This window comes from Vombatus ursinus, unplaced genomic scaffold (genome assembly GCF_900497805.2).
Source record: "Vombatus ursinus unplaced genomic scaffold, bare-nosed wombat genome assembly UNPS02014801.1, whole genome shotgun sequence".
In the NCBI taxonomy this organism is placed as follows: domain Eukaryota; kingdom Metazoa; phylum Chordata; class Mammalia; order Diprotodontia; family Vombatidae; genus Vombatus; species Vombatus ursinus.
Genome location: NW_020954579.1, coordinates 2827139 through 2845846, shown reverse-complemented (window position 1 = coordinate 2845846; position 18708 = coordinate 2827139). Strand labels below are relative to the sequence as shown.

Genomic DNA, 18708 nt, shown 5'->3' with positions numbered 1-18708 from the left:
AGCAAATTGCAGAGACTTTAGAAGAGACTGAGAAGAAAGGAGATGCAGGCACCTAGGTTAGGCACTTTCTCAAGAGGTTTGGCCATCAAAGGGAGAAATGACGATATCTAGCACGAATGGTAGTATAAAGTTATTTTTAAAGATGGGGAAGAGATGGGCAAATTTGTAGTCAGTAGGAAAGCAGCCAGCAGACAGGGAGAAATTGAAGATTAGTGAGAGAGTGAGGATGATAGAGGGAGCAATCTGCTGGAGAAGATGGGATGGAATGGGATCACTGATGCATGCAGAGGGGATTTTGTCTTGGTAAGGATAAGGGACATCTCTTCATGTGAAACAGGGGTGAAGGAGGAGATTATGGCAGAAGGCATATGAGTGATGTGAGATAAGGAGGAATAGAGAAAAGGGAGCTCATGACAAATGTCCTCAACTTTTTCAGCAAAGAATGAGGTAAGTTCCTCACTGAGAAGGTTAGGGGAGGGGTATTGTGGGAGGCTTGAGGAGAAATGAGATTTGGAATAGCCACAGTGCAGAGTGGGATCATGAGTCAATTAGAAAGGAGCAGAATGATTACCCTTCTGCAGCATGAGGGCCCACTTGATATTAAATAACAAATTTGTAGTGGACCCAATCCACAGGGTTTCATGATTTCCTTCATCTCTGTCCAGCAGCACATGAATAGAAGCAAAGAAGGTGGAAAGATTTGGCAAGGTACGATCGGGGAAATAGAACAAGGGGGAGGGATTCAAGCACTGAGGTGAGTTGATTCACCAAGGGGTTGAGACAGAGAAAGTAGGAGAGTATAATTCCAAGGAAGACTATGAAGGAATCAGAGAAATCTCTACCACGTGACGTAGTAGGGAAAGTGATGGATTTGGAATCAAGGAATCTGGACTCAAATCCTGATTCTGTTACTTATTGCCTGTGTGACCTTGGGTAAGTCACTTAGCCTCTCTAGGTCTTGGTTTCCTCATTTGTAAAAAAAAAAAATAAGAGGTTGGATTCAATGATCTCAAAATTCCTTCTGACTGTAAAAACCCTACTCTCCTAAAGAATCCCTAAACACAGAAGACGGTCTAAGACCTTCTCACTTGGCCAGTAGTCAAATAAGATTTATGGTGAGATTTCAGCATAGAGGCAGAAGGATGGATGTAGCAGGCTGTCTATCCAGTGGGGACACAGGTGAGAAGGAAGGATCGATCACACAGTATTCCGTCAGTCTCCTCCTGACTTCTGACCCGAGGGTTTGAATTACAGAGGGCTGGAAGGTGGGAGTGAGGTAGAGGCCAGGTAAGAACCACTTGATATGGACAGCAACCTTGTACCCTACCAGGGACCCAGAGCACAAGCCAAGGAGATGCTCCCCTTAGCTTTGCCTACTGCCTAGGCACCAAAAGAGCACGAGGCTTGGGTAGGATTCCAAGTGAGTCTTTGGTCTGTGTCAGACTTCATCACCACCCATGCACACTCATACAACCTGGGAGAGGGGAGCTGAGTGGCTCCACTTTAAAGAGGAAACCAAAATCATAAGAGGCTCATAGATTCTCCCCCAGGGCAACAGTTGAGAAGTCAAGAAAAGCCGTGGAGTTTGGGTGTGGGGGACACAGAGAGAGTGCTAGTGACTCTGAGTCTCACAGAAAGAAAAAACACAAACCAATTTGGGCAGATTTAAAACCCACCAAAGGCCACTTAGCTAGGAAATTAGAGGAAATCTAATTAAAGGACTTCATCAGCATCAAGGCTGGGAAAGTGTGGAAGGCTTACCTGACTGGGAGCCTGCTTGAATAGGTGCAACAATATCTTTTAAAACTTTGAATTTGAAGTCCCTTACCCCCCAGATCTCAAGATATTGGGCAAGGGGGACATGGGAGAGAGAGACACATGGCACCTCCAGAGAAGGAGCTACCCTGCAATCCCCAGTTCAAATGTCTTCTACATCTCCTTTGTAGATTGACTGAATCAGATGCATAGAAAAAGAAAGTAGTGGATGCTAGCTTTCCTTCTCCCCCTCAATAACCCCCCCTCTCCAGCCCATGCCTAGCTCATAGCACCCCCTGTGATATTATAACTGGACAGAAATGAGGTGGTCTGCTGGGACCCAGGGAGGTGGGAGGGGAGGAGTAGAGAGGTTGAGGAAGGATGCCTAGCTTGTTCCTAAATCTGGTGCCTGAGGATAAGAACCTCTGAGTGGGACCTGGGCCACAGAGAACAGCTGGGCCCTTGCCACTATAGTTTAGAAGATGTGAGAGGAGAACATGCCAAGCTCTGGCACCAGCTCCTCCAGCTGTACCCAACTCTGGCTGGCATAGCCTGGGATTTTTGCCACTTGGTCTGCTGTGGGCAGAAAAGGCTGCTCTGCCCTCTTTCCTTTCCCAAAGGCCGTATACCCCCTTGTGAAGGTACTACAGCTACTGAGTTTCTAGCTTTTCAGGACATCGTAAGATATTAGTCTTTTCCTAACTGCCCTTAATTTGGGGAATGGTAGGAGAAAGAGAGATGAGTGTGGCTAACTTGCCAGCCCAGGTTAGATTGTACCAAACCCCTCTTGCAATGATTGGGGAAAGGACATGGGGACAGACTTTCATATCATACCCAGCTTGGCTCATTTCTGTGTCACCCTCACAAGTCAAGAGGTTCTTCCCCTAGTCTAGCCTCCATATATTCAATTAGTCAATCAACAAGCATTTATTACACACTTGTTGTGTACAACACACTGTATATACTAAGGGCTAGGGGGAAGATGCTAGAGCAAAGGTGGAGAACCTGTGACCTCAAGGCCACAGGCCACACTTGAGGACCTAGAGGGCTGAACGTTCCCCACCCCTGTGCTAGAGATACAAAAATAGGCACAGTACAGATCCTGACTTCAAGGAGTTCATAATCAAAAGGAGAAGAATATTATATGTGTGAACAACAATGCTACAAGGCAGTGTGTGGCAAGTACTAGGGAGAGGTCCAGGCAAAGGCTATGAGAAATTTGAGGAAAGAGATCATGTTCAGCTGAACAGGTCTGAGAAGCCTTCATGGAGGAGTTTGGAACTGAAAGAAGTGAGAGATGAGAAGGAAAAATGGGGTGGGTAGGGGAGTGGTCTATTCCAGGTAGGTCTATTCCAGGGTAGGTATGATCTTTGGATTTAGGATGGAAATGAAACTAAAAAATCATTTGAATCCAATCCCTTTGACACAATTGAGGAGTAAAGTGACTTTTCCAGGGTCACACAGATAAATAAATAGCAGACTTGAGATTCTGACACAGGGTCTCTGGCTCCCAGTCTAAAGCACCACAGCCCTGCTGCCTCTCCAGTGTGAACAAAGGCATGGAGAGAAGAGAAACCAAGATGAGAAAAACAGAAGATGGAGAGGAGGCCAGTTTGCCAAGATCTCCTGCCTTGGCCCAGGGTTGTTTCCTTTTGACTAAGGCATCCCTGAAGATGGCAAGTATCAGGTAGCCTTCAAGGGCAATATGGAATCAATCATTCTCCCAGAGCCAGCCCCAGATCCCCCAGTGCAAGGATTCTTATCTTTTTGTGTGTCATTGGTGGTCTGGTCAAACCAATGGACCCCTCTCAGATGTTTTTAAATGCATAAAAGAAAATACATGAGATTATAAATGAAACCAATCCTATTGAAATACAATGGTCAATATGTATATATGCATATGTATATATGTACATGTATGTATATGTGCACATGTGTATGTGCATATATGCACTATGTGTATATATGTGCGTGTATACACATGTGCACATGCACATGTATATAGGTGTGTATTGCTTAAGTATATGTATACATGCACATGTACATGTGTATATGTGTGTGCATATACACATGTGCACATACACATATGTGTGCATATACGTGCATTGTGCATGTATGTGTGGGTCTATGCTATATATGTACATGTACATGTATGTATGTATATAGTACACACATATATGCACATGTATATGTGTGTTGCTGTGCATGTATGTGTGTGCATGCACTTGTGTGTATTTATGCATGTGTATGTGTGTATATGTGTGTGTGGACACACACACAAATATATAAAAAATATGCCAAGTTCACGGATCTCAGGTTAAGAATCCCTGCCTTAGAGAAAGGGAAAGTTTTGAGCTCCAGTCCCTGGAAATGCAGGGAAGGAAGCAGCTTGGGAACACACACATGACCCCAACCAAGGCTTCTCCGGAAAGCTTCTGTCTGGGGAATCCTCCCTTCCCCCAGACCCCACCTCCCAAAAGAGAAATAGACCAACAGCCAGAGGAGAGATTTAGCAACAGGGCAGAAAACAGACCCAATCTTGCAGAACCCTCTTCCTACAATGCACATGGAGTCCATTATGCCCTGCCATCACCCTCAGCTTACCCAAGAAAAGAGGCAGAAATCAGGCTGATGAGGTCCCCAAACTCGCACTTCAGCCCATTCTACTGAGGTCCACATACTTGAAACTCCAGTCAATCTGTACCACTCACCATCCCCTGTACATCCTTGGGCTATCCTGTCTCTAGGCATTTATAGGACTGTTGCCTACAAACTATTATTTAAATAATTTTTATATAAATTATTATATTATATAAACTACAAATATAAACTCTATAAACCCTGTGTCTTCCTCTCCCATTCAATCTCCACCTATTTTTTAAAGTCCAATATACATGCCACCTCCTCCAGGAAGTCTTCTTGGGCTCTTCTGGGTGCTAATGACTTTCCACCCCTTCTCTCCAAGACCTCACATAGTCCTTTGCACTTCTCTAATGCATTGATCACACACTAAAGTGTACAATCATATATCTATTGGTTCAGCAGCAAGAATGATGGCTCTTAAGTCAAAGGACCTGGATTCAAATTTTGTCTCTGCCACCTGTATGTCTTTGGGCAAGTCACTTAAACTCCCTAGACCTCAGGTTTCAATAGTTTATCTTCTTTCTCCAAGGATTTCAGAGAACATTCCTTTCTTTTTAACAGTCATACTTTAATCAATGAAGCCCGGGAGCTTAAGTAACTTTCTTAAGGTCACATAGAATATTAAGGATGGACCTGGTTTTTGAATCTTTGGCTCTGATTGTGATTGGAGCTGGGATGTAGAATTAAAGGCATATAGTATGGGGGCATTCGCGCAAGAGTCAGTGCCATACAGAAGAAAGAACTTGAGCTCTAGATTTAAAGGTTCAAATCTTACCTCAGACTCTTACTACCTAAGTGACCTTGGGCAAGTCATTTAACTTCCCTGGGCTTCAGTTTCCTCATCTGTAAAATGAAAGGTTTGAACTAGGTGGTTTCTGAAGTCCCTTCCTACAGCTGTAAGGGACCTCAGAGGCAAATCTAGTCCCACCCCTTTGTTTGACAGATGAACATAATTGACTTGTCCAAAATCACACAAGTGGCAATTGACCCAGGTTCCCCGACTCCAATGACACAGTGCACATGCTAGGCTTATACAGCATCTCCTTCTGCTAGACTTTGTTCCACTAAGGTAGGGATAGTGGCTTATCTAAACCTTTATCACCCTCCAGCTCCATTACTAGGCTACGTGAACGAAATTGAGTTGAATGCTAACTCCCTTCTCCATCTCAGGTGGTCACAATGCTCAGGCCAGTGCTTGTCCTCCCTTGTACATCCAGATGAATTGAGGAAGTTCCTTCTCAAAGCACTTTCATGGGTGAATCCCTTCCTCCTTTCTCCTCACTTTCTCCTGAAAACCTTCTCTGATTCTTCTAATGCCTCTCCACTCCCTCCCCAGACCTTGGCACCTTTCTAATGCACTTGTCAATTACAAGAATATAGGATCATTCTTAATCTCCTACCCTGCACCATCCACTGCCCCTAGAGAATGATTCCTGCAAAACCAATTGTACTGGAAAGGGAAAGTCAAGGAAAGCCAACTCTTCATTTATTCCAAGGTCTTATTTCTAACTGTGGTATTAAAAAAAAAAAAGGAGTTCTGCTAATGAGGATTTGGCTAATTGGCTTCTTTGGGGAAGCAATGTAGGCAGTGATGAGTGTGTGTGTGTGAGTGTGTGTGGGGAGGTGGTAGATGTCACCCCTAGTCACCAACCCAGAACCCAGAACAGCTAAATATAAGCCTGACACGTCCCCACATTGCCAACCGACGTTAAGAAGCCATCTCCTCCACATCATCTCCGTCTCTCTCACTCTCCCTGGGAAGGTGTTGTGTCAGTTCCCTGTCTCCTTGGAGAAGCAGTGGAGAGGAACTCGGGCAGGCAGAGAAGGAGAGAAAAAGGGAGGGAAAGGTTAGACCCTCCCAGACTTGCTGTCACCCAGAGAAGGTTGGCAAAGCACATCCTGGTATTACCCATGGGGTTCTTGCCTTGCCAGCTGGGAGGGGGCCAGGGTAGTTGTGCCCTAGGTGGGGCAGAGTTGGGGAGAGGCTGCTATACAAACACACCCCAGATCTCCCCTACACTGAGAATGAACAAGAGAAGTTGAACAGAGTACTGAACAAGCAAAACAAAAACAAAAACTACCCAAGTGACTGCAGCAAAAAGGATAAAGGTTAGACTTTGGAAAGGTCTTGTAAAAGCTTACAATGGTACACAGAAAGAGCCATCACCTTCCCTAGAGGTCTTAGGAGAGACTCCCAATCCTCAATCTGTTTTCGAGTCAGTGTGAAATAACGGATGAAGGGCTGAACTTGGAGTCAGGTAGATTTGGGTTCCAATTCTTCCAACATTCATTTGTTAAAATAAGATTTTGAGCTCCAAAATTGTCTTCCTCTCTCCCTCCTCCCCAAGACAACAAGCAATCTGATCTAGGCTGTACTTGTGCAATAGCGTTAAACATTCAATCCTTCCTCAGACGCTTATTAGCTCTGGGTAAGTCACTTAAGCTTTCTGAGTTTCCTCACCTATAAAATGGGCATAATAACATCTGCAGCATTTACCCTACAAGGTGGCTGAGGATCAAATGAAATAATGTGCATTAGTTTGCCAACCCTTAAGAGTTTTATGCTTTTCAGTTATTATTATTTGGAAGAGGTGGACAGGAGGTTAGGAATAATATTATACAGAGGAAAGGTGGGGATTATGCCTGACCAGTCGTCTCTTCTAACTAAAGAGAAGTTCCTTCAGTGGAGTTGCTAGGGGACTCATCATCCTCTGGGTGGTCTACTCAGGTCTTTTTTCTGTGAAGTGCTAGCAATCCCTAATACCTCCCACCAGGGAGATGGGCCTTCACTCCACTAAGACATATCTTCCAGTCCAACACACTTGGAGGATCTCCTAGCACTTGGGGTCTCTTCTGTCTATGGAGATAGTCCCAGAAACCCCTGTATATCATACACTCTCATTTGCATATATTTATAAATAATGTAACACACACTCAAACTCACAAACTCTCTGTCTCTTGTCTTTGTCTCTTTTTCTCTCTGTCTCTGTCTCTTTCTCTTTGTCTCTGTCTCTGTCTCTGTGTCTGTCTGTCTGTGTGTGTGTGTGTCTCTCTCTCTCTCACACACACACACACACACACAAAACCCATATGCTCACAACCACACATACCACTTATGCACAGTTGCAAGCTCAGACACAGCCAGGTTGGCCATCGTTGCATAGGCACTGTGACTCATTGTCCCACAATCATAGCTGAAGCATATGTCAGGAATCGTTGGATTAACAGCATCTCTGGGCAGAAGCCCATATTCCCAAGTCTCTAACAGAGAAAGGGTATACAGGAAACCCAGCACCAAGTCCTCAAGTTCCCTGAAATGCCAACCACCTGCCCCCAGTTGGGGAGTGATCTTAGGGAAAGAGCAGAGAGGAAAAAACAAACTTCACCATCCTGGGTCCGGAAGTCATCTTGTCTAGCCCCTTGCCTTAGGACCAAACAGCACTAAGTCACTCTGGGAGCTTCCCCTCCTCTCCAAACAAGTTTTTACTCTCTCCTTATCTTTTCCCCATTACTGGACTTCTAGTTCAGGGATTTCTTGAGAAATTTTGACAATAATAACATTAGCTCACATTTTTATAAGTGCTTTAAGGTTTGCAGAGCACTTAGCATATGCTATCTCATTCAATCTTCACAAAAGCCCATTTAGGTGGCATTACTATCCCCCTTTTATAGATGAGGAAATGGAGGCTCAAAAGGGGTAAATAACCTGCTCAGGGTCACATAGCTAGTAAGAGGCTGGGGTGGGTCTTTCTTCCTGACTCCGAGTCTAACACTCTAACCACTAGGATACATTGTCTCTGTCCTGCCATGGAATTTGATCATCTCAAGGACCACATTTTCTCCCTACTTGCCCACTGGACTGGATGTTGATAGGCATGCCTGATTCCCTTCCTAACAGAGCCGTGGGAAGGCTTGCCTCAGCTGAGGACCTGTCCTTTTTTACACAGAGAGAGGGAGGAGCAAAGAGAATTGACGGTTTTCCAGCTTTCTTTTCCTTGGCTTCCCATCCCCCTCTGTTGGAGGACAGGGCAAGGACTGCTAGATTCTGGGGGTGGCGGCATGGAGAATGGAAGGCTCAAACCTCCCCAGTTAATTATTCTCCCACCCTGAGGAAACCAAGCAGAAAGCAAACAGCCAAATCTGCATCCCATTATTTTCTGTTTCTAGGGACAGCCAAGGTTAGAATCAAATGAGGCTCAGGAGGAAGGTGAAGGGAGAGGGGCTGGAAAGGGAAAGGAGCAGGTGTCTGAGCTCCAAGAAGGCCCAAGAATGAAAAAAAAAACACAAGCATCACCTGCAGTAAGCTGGGCAGGGGTCACTTCTCTCCTCTCAGTCTTCTACCCCAGTCACCACTGTTGAGAAGTACAGTGAGCTTTGTGGTCTAACCCTCATGCTATGATAAGAACAGAGAAGGTAAGGGACTAGGATGGGAGCAGTAAGGTCAGCCTCATTCATCTATCAAGGCCCTCAAGACCTCAAATTGCTCCTCCACAATCTAACAATAAACACTGATGGGGCACGCATGGGCCCAGAACTATTCTAGACACTATGAGGAATCCCAAAGAATGATAACCTTTGACTTCAAAGAATTTAGAAGAGGCTAAAGAATGTTGCTTTGGGTTTGGGTCAATCATCCAGCCACCCCTGGGTCTAAACCCAGGTCAATGTGGGCCAGAATAACTTTCAATCCACACCCCAAGGAGAAAATAGGTATTTGCCCATAGACTGAACTGAAAGGGACAATAGAGATCATTTACTCATTTTACAAATGAGGAAACTGAGTTTCAGAGAGGGGAAATAATTTGCTTCAGGTTACTCAGTGCTTTGGTTTTTAGAGCTCTTCACAATCTGGCCCTTCTCAGTCTTCTTATACTTTATTCTCTTCTGACAAACTCTCTGATCCAGTCATTTGAACAACTTGCTATTCCTTGAACATGACACTCTGCCTCTCATCTCTGTCTTTGCATTGGTTGTCTCCTATCCCTGAAATCTAGGTGACACAGTGGATATTGAGTCAAGGAAGACTCTTCTTCCTGAGTTCAAATCTCAGACACTTACTAGCTGTGTGACCCTGAGCAAGTCATTTAACCCTCTTTGCCTCAGTTTTCTCATCTATAAAATGAGATGGAGAAGGAAGTGGCACACCACATCAGTATCTCTGCCAAGAAAACCCTAAACAGGGTCATCAAAAGTCAGTCATGACTGAAAAATGACTGAACGAAAACAAAAATTCCTGGAAAGCTCTCTTTCCTCTGCCTCTTAGGATCTTGGCTTCTTTTAAGATTCAGTTCAAATGCCACCTTCTTCAGGAAGACTTTCCTGGTCTGCTCAGCTGCTGGCACCTTCCCCTTTAAAATTACTTTCCATCTATTCTTGGTTTATCTTACATATAGTTATTTATATGCATATTTGTCTTCTGTAAGCATCTTGAAGGCAGGGGAAGTTTTCACCTTTTTTTTTTTTTTATCCTCAGCACTCATCACCATGCCTGGAGCATAGTAGGTGCTTAATTGGTGGAAGAGTCAGAAAAAGAAACTGGGCATCCTGAGTCCCAACCCAGCTCTCTTACCTCTAAGAGCCTATCTGAGCCCAGAGGATAGTTCTGAGTCTTTAGTAGATCTCTCCACATCCCCACACACCAGCCTGCCATCCCAAAAAGTCACAGTCATGAACATCTTCCAACTTTTTCACTCTCCCCACTTTGGCCCATCACATTGCTGAGGAAGCTATTTTCCAAAGGAGGTTCTGAATCCCAATTTAAAGTGAGAGAGGAAGGCCAAGGACTCAGGAAATCCAGGGAGGAGCAGGGAGTACCAAGTGTCTTCAGCCTGGAATCTAATAAGACTATTCTTTCTAAAAGGTATTACCCTACCATCTTTTTTCTTTTCTTTTCTTTTCTTTTTGAGGCAACTGGGTTAAGCGACTTACCCAAGGTCACATAGCTAGTAAGTGTCTGAGGTTAGATTTGAACTCAGGTCCTCCTAACTCCAGTGCAGGTATGCCACCTAGCTACCCCGCGCTACATTCCTTAGGAACAAATGATATCTTGGGGGCCTCTTTCTCTCCAACAATTTCAAACTCAGGCCTGCAAGCCACAGCCAGGAAGCAAACAGAGGCACCACCTAAATTTTAAGATCAAAATTCACCTCTGGCAACTCCCCCCAAGGTCTGGATGCCTCCTCCTGTGTGGGCCTGCCTGATAGTATATAGGCCCTTGTCTTATCCTTCTAATGTGTACCTCTGAAACTGGGGACCTCTAATCTGTCGGACCTAGTCTATCCTCTTGCTTAATTGGGATCCTGGTCCTAGCCCCTTCTAGCCAGACTTGTCCATTATTCATGCCCTGACATAGTAGAGAAGGAAGGAAGGAAGGAAGGAAGGAAGGAAGGAAGAAAAAAAAGAAAGAAAGAAAAAGAAAGAAGGGAGAGAGGAAAGAAGGGAGAAAGGAAAGGGAAAGGGGAAAGTAGAAGGGAAGGAAGGAAGGAAAGGAGAGGAGGAAGAATTTATTAAATGTCTGCTTTGTGCCAAATGCTGTGCTAAGTGCTTTAAGGATATTACCTCATCTGGTCTTCACAACAGCCCAGTGAGGTAGGTGATATTATTACCCCCATTTTACAGTTGAGGAAGGTGAAGCAGACAAGTTAAGTGATTTTTCCCAGGGCCACACAACTAGCAAGTAACTAAAGATTTGATCTTAGGTTGTCCTGACCCAGGCCCAGCATTCTGTTCACTGCACCACCTTAACTGCACCAGGATTTGGAGTCAGAAGACTTGGGTTCATATCCCACCCCTGCCACTTACTACCTATGTGACCTTGGTAAAATCATTTAACCTGCTTGATTTTACTTTCTCTGTCTGTACCACAAAAGAGTTAGACTAGAAGATTACTCTAAGAAACCTTCCAGTTCTAAAAATCCTATGATTCTATGACAGACCCAGACTCCAAGGAGAACTGAAAATAAATTAATTTCTTGTTGAGCTCAGGTCTCAACTGTCAGCCAGGTGTCAGATATTTTTCTAACCATTTCTCCCTTCTTCCACTGTGGGACTGGTCTGGAGGTGGGCTCAAAGGTTTAGACCTAGGAGGCAGGATTGTATAAATTAATAACTACACTGCTAACTGTAACCATGTAAGTTTTTCTTTCTGCTTTTGTTCCATCATTTTCTCCTTTTGTTACAAGGTAAAAAAAAAAGTTTTAAAATCCTTCTACAATGTTTCAGTTTATTTAAATGCTTGCTGATTTTAAGGAAGAGGAGCTTTTGTTCTTGCCTAGGCTAAGGTGGGGGTGGGGTGGGGACGGAGCTTAAATCTCAGGATTTAGAAGAGAAAGGGACTTTAGGGATGATCCAGTCCCATGCCCTCATTTTTCAAAGGAGGAGACTCAAGGAGAAGTGACTTACACAAAATCATGCTGGTAGGGCCTGGGTTTGACATTCCAGGTCCCCTCTGATGCCCCATCTGGGGCTCTGAAGTTCAGGGCTATTAGAGGATAAGGAAAACCTCAAAGAGAAGGATCTGGGGCTTAGCTTCCAGGACCACACACACCCCCTTCCCACCTGGAGAGCTCTTGTACTGGCAGTCCATCAATAATTCCATTCAACAGGTATTGATTAAACCCTGCTCTGTGCCAAACACTGTGCTGGGCACCTTGTGTACAGAGACAAGAGAAAGGAAACAAATAGTCCCTGTTCTCAGGAAGCTTACATGGGATCATAGATTTGTAGAGCTGAAAAAAAACCTTAGAGACCATCAAGTACAACCCCCTAATTTCACAGATGAAGAAACTGAGACAGACCTAGGTTAAGGGACTTTCCCAGGGTCACACAGCAAGTATCTGGGGAGTTATTTGAATCCAGGTCTTCTCAAATGCAAGTCTAGTCCCCTACCCACTAAATCGTCTTTATTGTCCACTTTTAGGGGCAGGGCTGGGGGTGGGGGTGCGGGTAGGAAGCCAGGAACTGAGACCTAGCTGCTTAGAATCACAGCTATCTCCAAATTACTAAATCAGAATCTTATGACAAAACCTGGCATACAACAACCACACTGTGCTACAAACCTACTTTCTCTTTCCCACTGTCAATTCAAACCACAGCAAGACACCTCTACCCCGGGGTATGGGCTCCATACTTAGAAGAAGAACCCCCCCCACACACACACATACACAGACACACAACATACACACACACACACACACACACACACACACACACACACCGTCCCACCCTACCTCTATTCTCTGCTTCTGCATCTGACGCTCTGCTCCCTGGCTAATTCTGGTGTCTCATCAGACAGTAATTATGGGGAAAGGAATGCTGCTGACAGCTCCCAGCTCTCAGCACCTGTCAGTGTGCCCGTCGTGTTGTCACTGTGGCTGCCATTATCTCGAGAAGATGCAATAGAAAACAGGGAGGGAAGAGGAGAAGGAAGGGTGAGGTGAGGCATCCACCTCCTTCCCCAGTTTCACATCTGACCTCTCTTCCTCAGCTCCTTGACTTCCTCCCACTGGTTCCCAGACATCAGCAGAAATATTATAGGATAACCAACCTCCAGAACACATCACAGATGTGTTTTTCTTGAACCTCAATTCAGACACACACACAGATATACACAGTTGACACACACACATATAGACATGATGTGTGGCCCCAGTCAGGTGGAATCCTGGGAAATCAATGAGGGGAGGGGTGGAAGGGGGTGAAGGGCAATCTCTCTTTTCTTCCATCTCTAAGTAAAAGAGACTCATATCAATAATCAAAGACAGAAGTGTGTAACTACTTGGGGGGGTTGGTGTAATGGAATACTTCAGCCTTACAAGTATGATTGACCCCAACTAGATGTGAATCTACTCTGGGCTTAAATAATCAATATTTAATCATCTCCATGGTGGATCATTAAGGCTATTTAAATCTATTTAAACGTAATTCCCTCAGTAGATGTGGCTTGGGGCAGCTAGGTGGTACAGTGGATAGAGCACTGGGCTTGGAGTCAGGAAGACTCATCTTCCTGAATTCAAATCTGGCCTCAGGCACTTACTAGCTATGTGACCCTGGGTAAGTCACTTAACCCTGTTTGCCTCAATTTCCTCATCTGTAAAATGAGCTAGAGAAGAACATGGCAAACCACTCCAGTATCTGTGCCAAGAAAACCCCAAATGGGATCACAAAGAGCTGGACATGACTGAAAAATTATTTAATCACAAAAGATGTGGCTATCTATATTTAACTTATCTCTCTTGCCTTCCATCCATCCACCTATCCTTCATTTTAACAGATGAGATGGATCAGGGACTTTAATCCATCCTTCACATTACTGCCCAAATAACCTGTCTAATGCCTTTTCTCTACTCCAAGTCATCCTCTGCTCCATCCTCTGCTTAAAAACTCCCATTGGCTCCTCCCTACCCATTAGGGAAAAATACAAACCCTTTAGATTGCCATCTAATGCCCTACACAACCTGGTCTTGACCAATCTCCCTGGCCTTAGTTCCCATCACATCCTCACATTCCAACCAAAGAGGAATCTTAATTTCCACCTTTGCTCATGTCCCCCACACCAGAAATTATTCTACTCTAGGACTGTTGACAGATGATAAGTTTTGTCTATGAGGTTTTCCCAGCAAAGATACTGGCATGCTTTGCCATTTCCTTTTCCAGTGGATTAAGGCAAACAGAGGTTTGCTTTAACTAGTCTGAGGCTGCATTTGAATTCAGATCTTCCCGACTCCAGGCCTAGCACCTAGCCACTAAGCCACTTAGCTGCCTCCTCGGTGCATAGAATAGAGCATCAGACCTGGAGTCAGAAAGACCTGAGTTCAAATTTGGCCTCAGACACTCATTAGCTGTGTGACCCTGGGCAAGTCACTTAACCCTATTTGCCTCCATTTTCTTATTTGTAAAATGAACTAGAGAAAGAAATGGCAAACTCCTCCAGTATCTTAGCCAAGAAAACTCTAAATGGGGTCACAAGAAGAGTCAGACACAACTGAAATGATTCAACAACAGGGCTATTGAAATCTTTACCCTGCTTCAAGGCCCAACAAGGTGCTACCTCCTCTTTGAAGGCTCCCTTGATCTTCTCTTGTTGAAAATGATCTCCCTCTCTTCAAATACCTCATCACACTTCATTTACACCTCCCATCTATCCCATCACATTCTGACATAGTTTTTTTTTGTTTTTTTTTTTTATGTTCATGTCTGTTTCCCTATTGGAGTGTAAGGTTTTTTTAGAGCATGGTCTGCATGTTATTTCAATTTTTTAATCCACATCACCAAAGATAGTACCTTGCAATACAATTTAACTCAAAAACATTTATCAGGCATAAGGTACTAGGCTAAGCACTGTGGATATTAAGATAAATATGAAATAGTCCCTGTCCTCAGGAAACTTACATTCTATTAGGGGATAAGTTAGGAGAAATATCTACCTGGGTCCCTGCCATATAAACTAGACTAGTTGTGTCATTCCCCCCCCACACACACACACACAGAAGTTAAGAAAACTTGATTGGTACAAGGACTCAGGGTAAAGCCATGCATCTGGCTCCATGTTGCCTAAGAGTATAAAAAAAGGCCAGGTTATGAGAAGTCAGTGTCCTTCAGGCTTGGCCCCAGAAGTCACCACATCTTTCCAATTGAGCAATGGTGTTTCAGTATGGAGACAAGGGAGTCCGAATTTACCAAGGTAAATCCTGTATTCTGATTGAGTATCCTTTCTACACTACAGCTAAGTAAATCTACTTTAAATGTCAATCATAGGGGCAGCTGGGTGGCACAGTGGATAGAGCACCAGCCCTGCAGTCAGGAGGACTTGAGTTCAAATATGGTCTCAGACCAAACACTTGTCACTTACTAGCTGTGTGACCCTGGGCAAGTCACTTAACCCCAATTGCCTAAAAAAAAAGAAAGAAAGAAAGAAAGAAAAAAAAAAAGAAAAATGTCAGTCAACAAATATGCATTAAGCGCTTCCTGTGTGCCAAGTGCTGTAATAAACTCTGAGGATACAAAAAAAAAAAAAAAAGACAGCCCTATTCCTCCCATCACTGAGCTCACATTTTAATGGGGAAGAAAACATGCAAATATCTATATATACAAACAAGGAGGGAAGCAAGCATTTATTAAGTCCTTTATAAATATTATCTCATTTGATCCTCTCAACAACTCTCAGAGGTAGGTGCTATTATTATCCCCATTTTATAAATGAGGAAACTGAGGAAGACAGAGGCTAAGTGACTTGCTCAGGGTCACACAGCTAGTGTCTAAGACTAGATTTGAACTCAAGTGTTCCGGACTAGCTGCTAAGATACAGTATAAATAGAAGGCAATCTCAGAGGGAAGGCATAAATGGCAGAGGGGAGGGACCACAATAATTTCATTCTAAGCTCCAACCTAAACTGTGGGATTAACCCAAATCAGGCCTGGCCTACAAAAGAGGCATATAGAATGTACCCTGATAAGAATAATACAAGATGGGGAGTGAAAGGGCAAAGGAGAGATCAAACAAAAAGCTCTAGGAAAATTAGAGGAAACAAGGCTTCATGGGAGAGGGGGGGCCCAGAAGTGACCACACCTTTCCCAACTGACCAAAGGTATTTCTGTATGGAGACAGGGAAGGCTGCATTTACCAGGACAAGTCCTGTAGCCTGGCTGATTGTCCTTTCCACATTATCTAAGTAAATCTAAGTAAACCTGAGCTGAGCCTTGAAGCAAGATAAGTTTCTGAAAGATGACAATCGGGAAGGATTTAAGAAATAATTTGTTTTCTACATCTGCAAAATGGAGATAATAGCACCTAGCTCACAGGATTATTGGGAGGATCAAGTGAGATCATATTTGTAAAGTGCTTTACAGACTTTAAAGTGACCTACACATAAATGGTAATGAGATGATGGTGATGGTGACAGTGATTGTGGTGCCCCCCAAAGGTGCTGTAACTAGCTGCTAGTGAGGATTTGAGTCTCTGGTTAGTACTTTTCAGTCTCTAGCGACTAATAGCTTCTTTTTGGCAGTTACACTAGGCATTCATTTCCTTTTAGTGAGACAGCCTATCCAAGCCTTAGATCTCCCTCAGGCAGAGGGAACCTGTGGTGGGAGGCTCGTTTTACTCAGGGACATTCCTAAAGACAGCGGCCATAGTGGGAAGTGAGGGGAACAACTGATGGGTGGAGCTGCAAGGTGGGTGGAAAACTTTATCATTTCTCCAGGTTTGAGGGGGGTGTGGAAGAGGGATCAGGGCCACAACTCTATAAGAAAAACACATTTTAATTAAGAAGCAGACGAACTAAATCATCTCAGAGTTGCGTTATTAAAAAACCATCACTGGAGTGATGGCCTCCCCGCTTCCCAGAGCCACCCACAAAGTCCGTGATTCTAACTTAGAGGAGTTTAGAAGGTTAGGAGGCGGGGGTACATCGAGGTAAATTTCTGCCTGCCCCACCCTCCTCTCTTAGCTGGGACAAAGCATTCCTGTGGTCTGGGAAAAGTTCAGATAGGACACTCCCTGCATACTGTTTTGAGCTTACCCTGCTTATGGGAGAATCAACATAAAATGTATCTATACGCCAGGAAGGCTAGCTAATTTTCTAGCATTTAAAAATATACATTTATAGAAAGAAATATTCAAAATTGTCTCTCATTTGTACTCCCCCTCTCCCACTGGGGTCATCTAGAGATCATCTTACCCATTTCCCATACTTGACTCCCCAAACTAGCCCACAGACAGATGGGTATCCACTGAGATCTCTAGGGGAAGGGATCCTATAACCTCTCCCAATCCCACTCTCCTGATTTCTCCCATCTCCACCTACCAGGAAGTCTTTCCTAAATCTAGGCGCTCCACTCTAGGTGTCTCTAGGCTTTCCTGTCTCCTCTCCCCCACCCCTTTCCCTTCTCCAATCAGGGATTTAGACCAAGAAGCAATTTTTGAGGTCATCTACTCCAAACCCATCATTTTACAGGTGAGGAAGCCAAAGCCTGGAGGACTAAGAATCTCTCCTGTGTTTAGCCCCCCTCCAAAGACTTCTCAATGAAGTTACAGACTTCATTTGCAATTTTGGGTGCCCCCTCCTTCTGAGAAATTCTCAGGAAACCCAGAGACACTAAGTGATTTGCCCAATGTCACACAGGGAGTAAGTGAAAAACTCAGGATTTGAGCCCAGGTCTCCAGACTCCAATTTCAACACCCCTTTCAGCTACACCAAGCTGACCATATCCCTCCTTCAGTTCTCCCAGAGTGGTTTCCCTCTCTCCCTGGGACCCTCCTCCAAGCTAATTCTCCCAATTTCTCTGAAAGGAATAAGCATTTATCAGGCACCTGTGCCTGGCACTGTGCTAATACATGTATCGTCTCATTTGATCCTTACAAAAATACCTGAGAGACAGGTGCTATTATTATCTCCATTTTACAGTTGAGGAAACTAGGCAAACAGAAGTTAAATGACTTGCCCAATGTTTAAGGCTGGATTTCAACTCAGATCTTCCTGACTCCAGGCCCAGCATTCTATCACACTGTGTCTTCTAGCTGCCGATCCCAGTTCCTCTAGTAAATTGGATAGATTCCATCCACAGCCTCCCATCTCTACACTTCCTTCCCCAGCAATTCAATTCATTCCATTCAACTTACAAAGACCAGACACAGGCAGGCTGCTGGTCTTTGATGCCCTCCCCCCAGGCCAGGCCAGTTCACCCCAAAGGAGGCTGAACCTCTGAGCCTCAGAGTACCCCAGGGATGCTGTTACTCCCTTCCCCTCCCTTCCCTACCATGAAAAAGGCAAACTGGGCAGGTTGTCTTCTCCCCTCCAGGTACAGGCCCTTCTTTCTCCAGGAGTCCCACCCTGGTTCCTGCCCCCACTTACTCAGATGCGCTCTATGCCCCCTGAGCCAGGCATTTCAGGATAGCACTCAGATTAAGGAGTGAAGGGGGTGGGAGTCGCTGCCTCTTCCTCTCATTTACTAACCTGGAGACTTTAAACAGAGGGAACAGAGTCCTCCTGGCTTCCCTCCCGCTGCATGCTGGAGCCCTGGGTAAGGGACAGGAAAGGAGGAAACTCATGAATAATCATACCTTCATAGCAGTGGACTCCAACTAAGTGGGGAGGGTCTCGCACTAGGGTCAGGGATAGGGCAGCTAGGAGGCTCACAACAATCGTATGGGGAGAATGTCCAAGGCCTGGTCTTTGGATGGAGAACCATGGAGCGGGGAAGCCCTCAGGTCCTTCAGTGACACACATAGATGTCACAAGCATTGGGAGTGGGGGAGGAGACAGAATAGGTACTTTAGGCAAGGAAGGCCTGGAGTATGAGGAGGGGGGGATG

The 18708-nt window shown here is 44.7% G+C and overlaps 1 protein-coding gene across 1 annotated transcript in view; it reads right to left on the bottom strand.

The window, feature by feature from the left end:
- The window catches only part of SRCIN1 (SRC kinase signaling inhibitor 1), a 91281-nt gene extending 72873 nt beyond the window's left edge, over nt 1-18408 (bottom strand). The window contains exon 1 of the mRNA XM_027872592.1: nt 18351-18408. The gene's annotated coding sequence lies outside the window, so the exon portion shown is untranslated. The remainder of the gene's footprint in view (nt 1-18350) is intronic.
- Between the last annotated feature and the right edge of the window lie 300 nt (nt 18409-18708).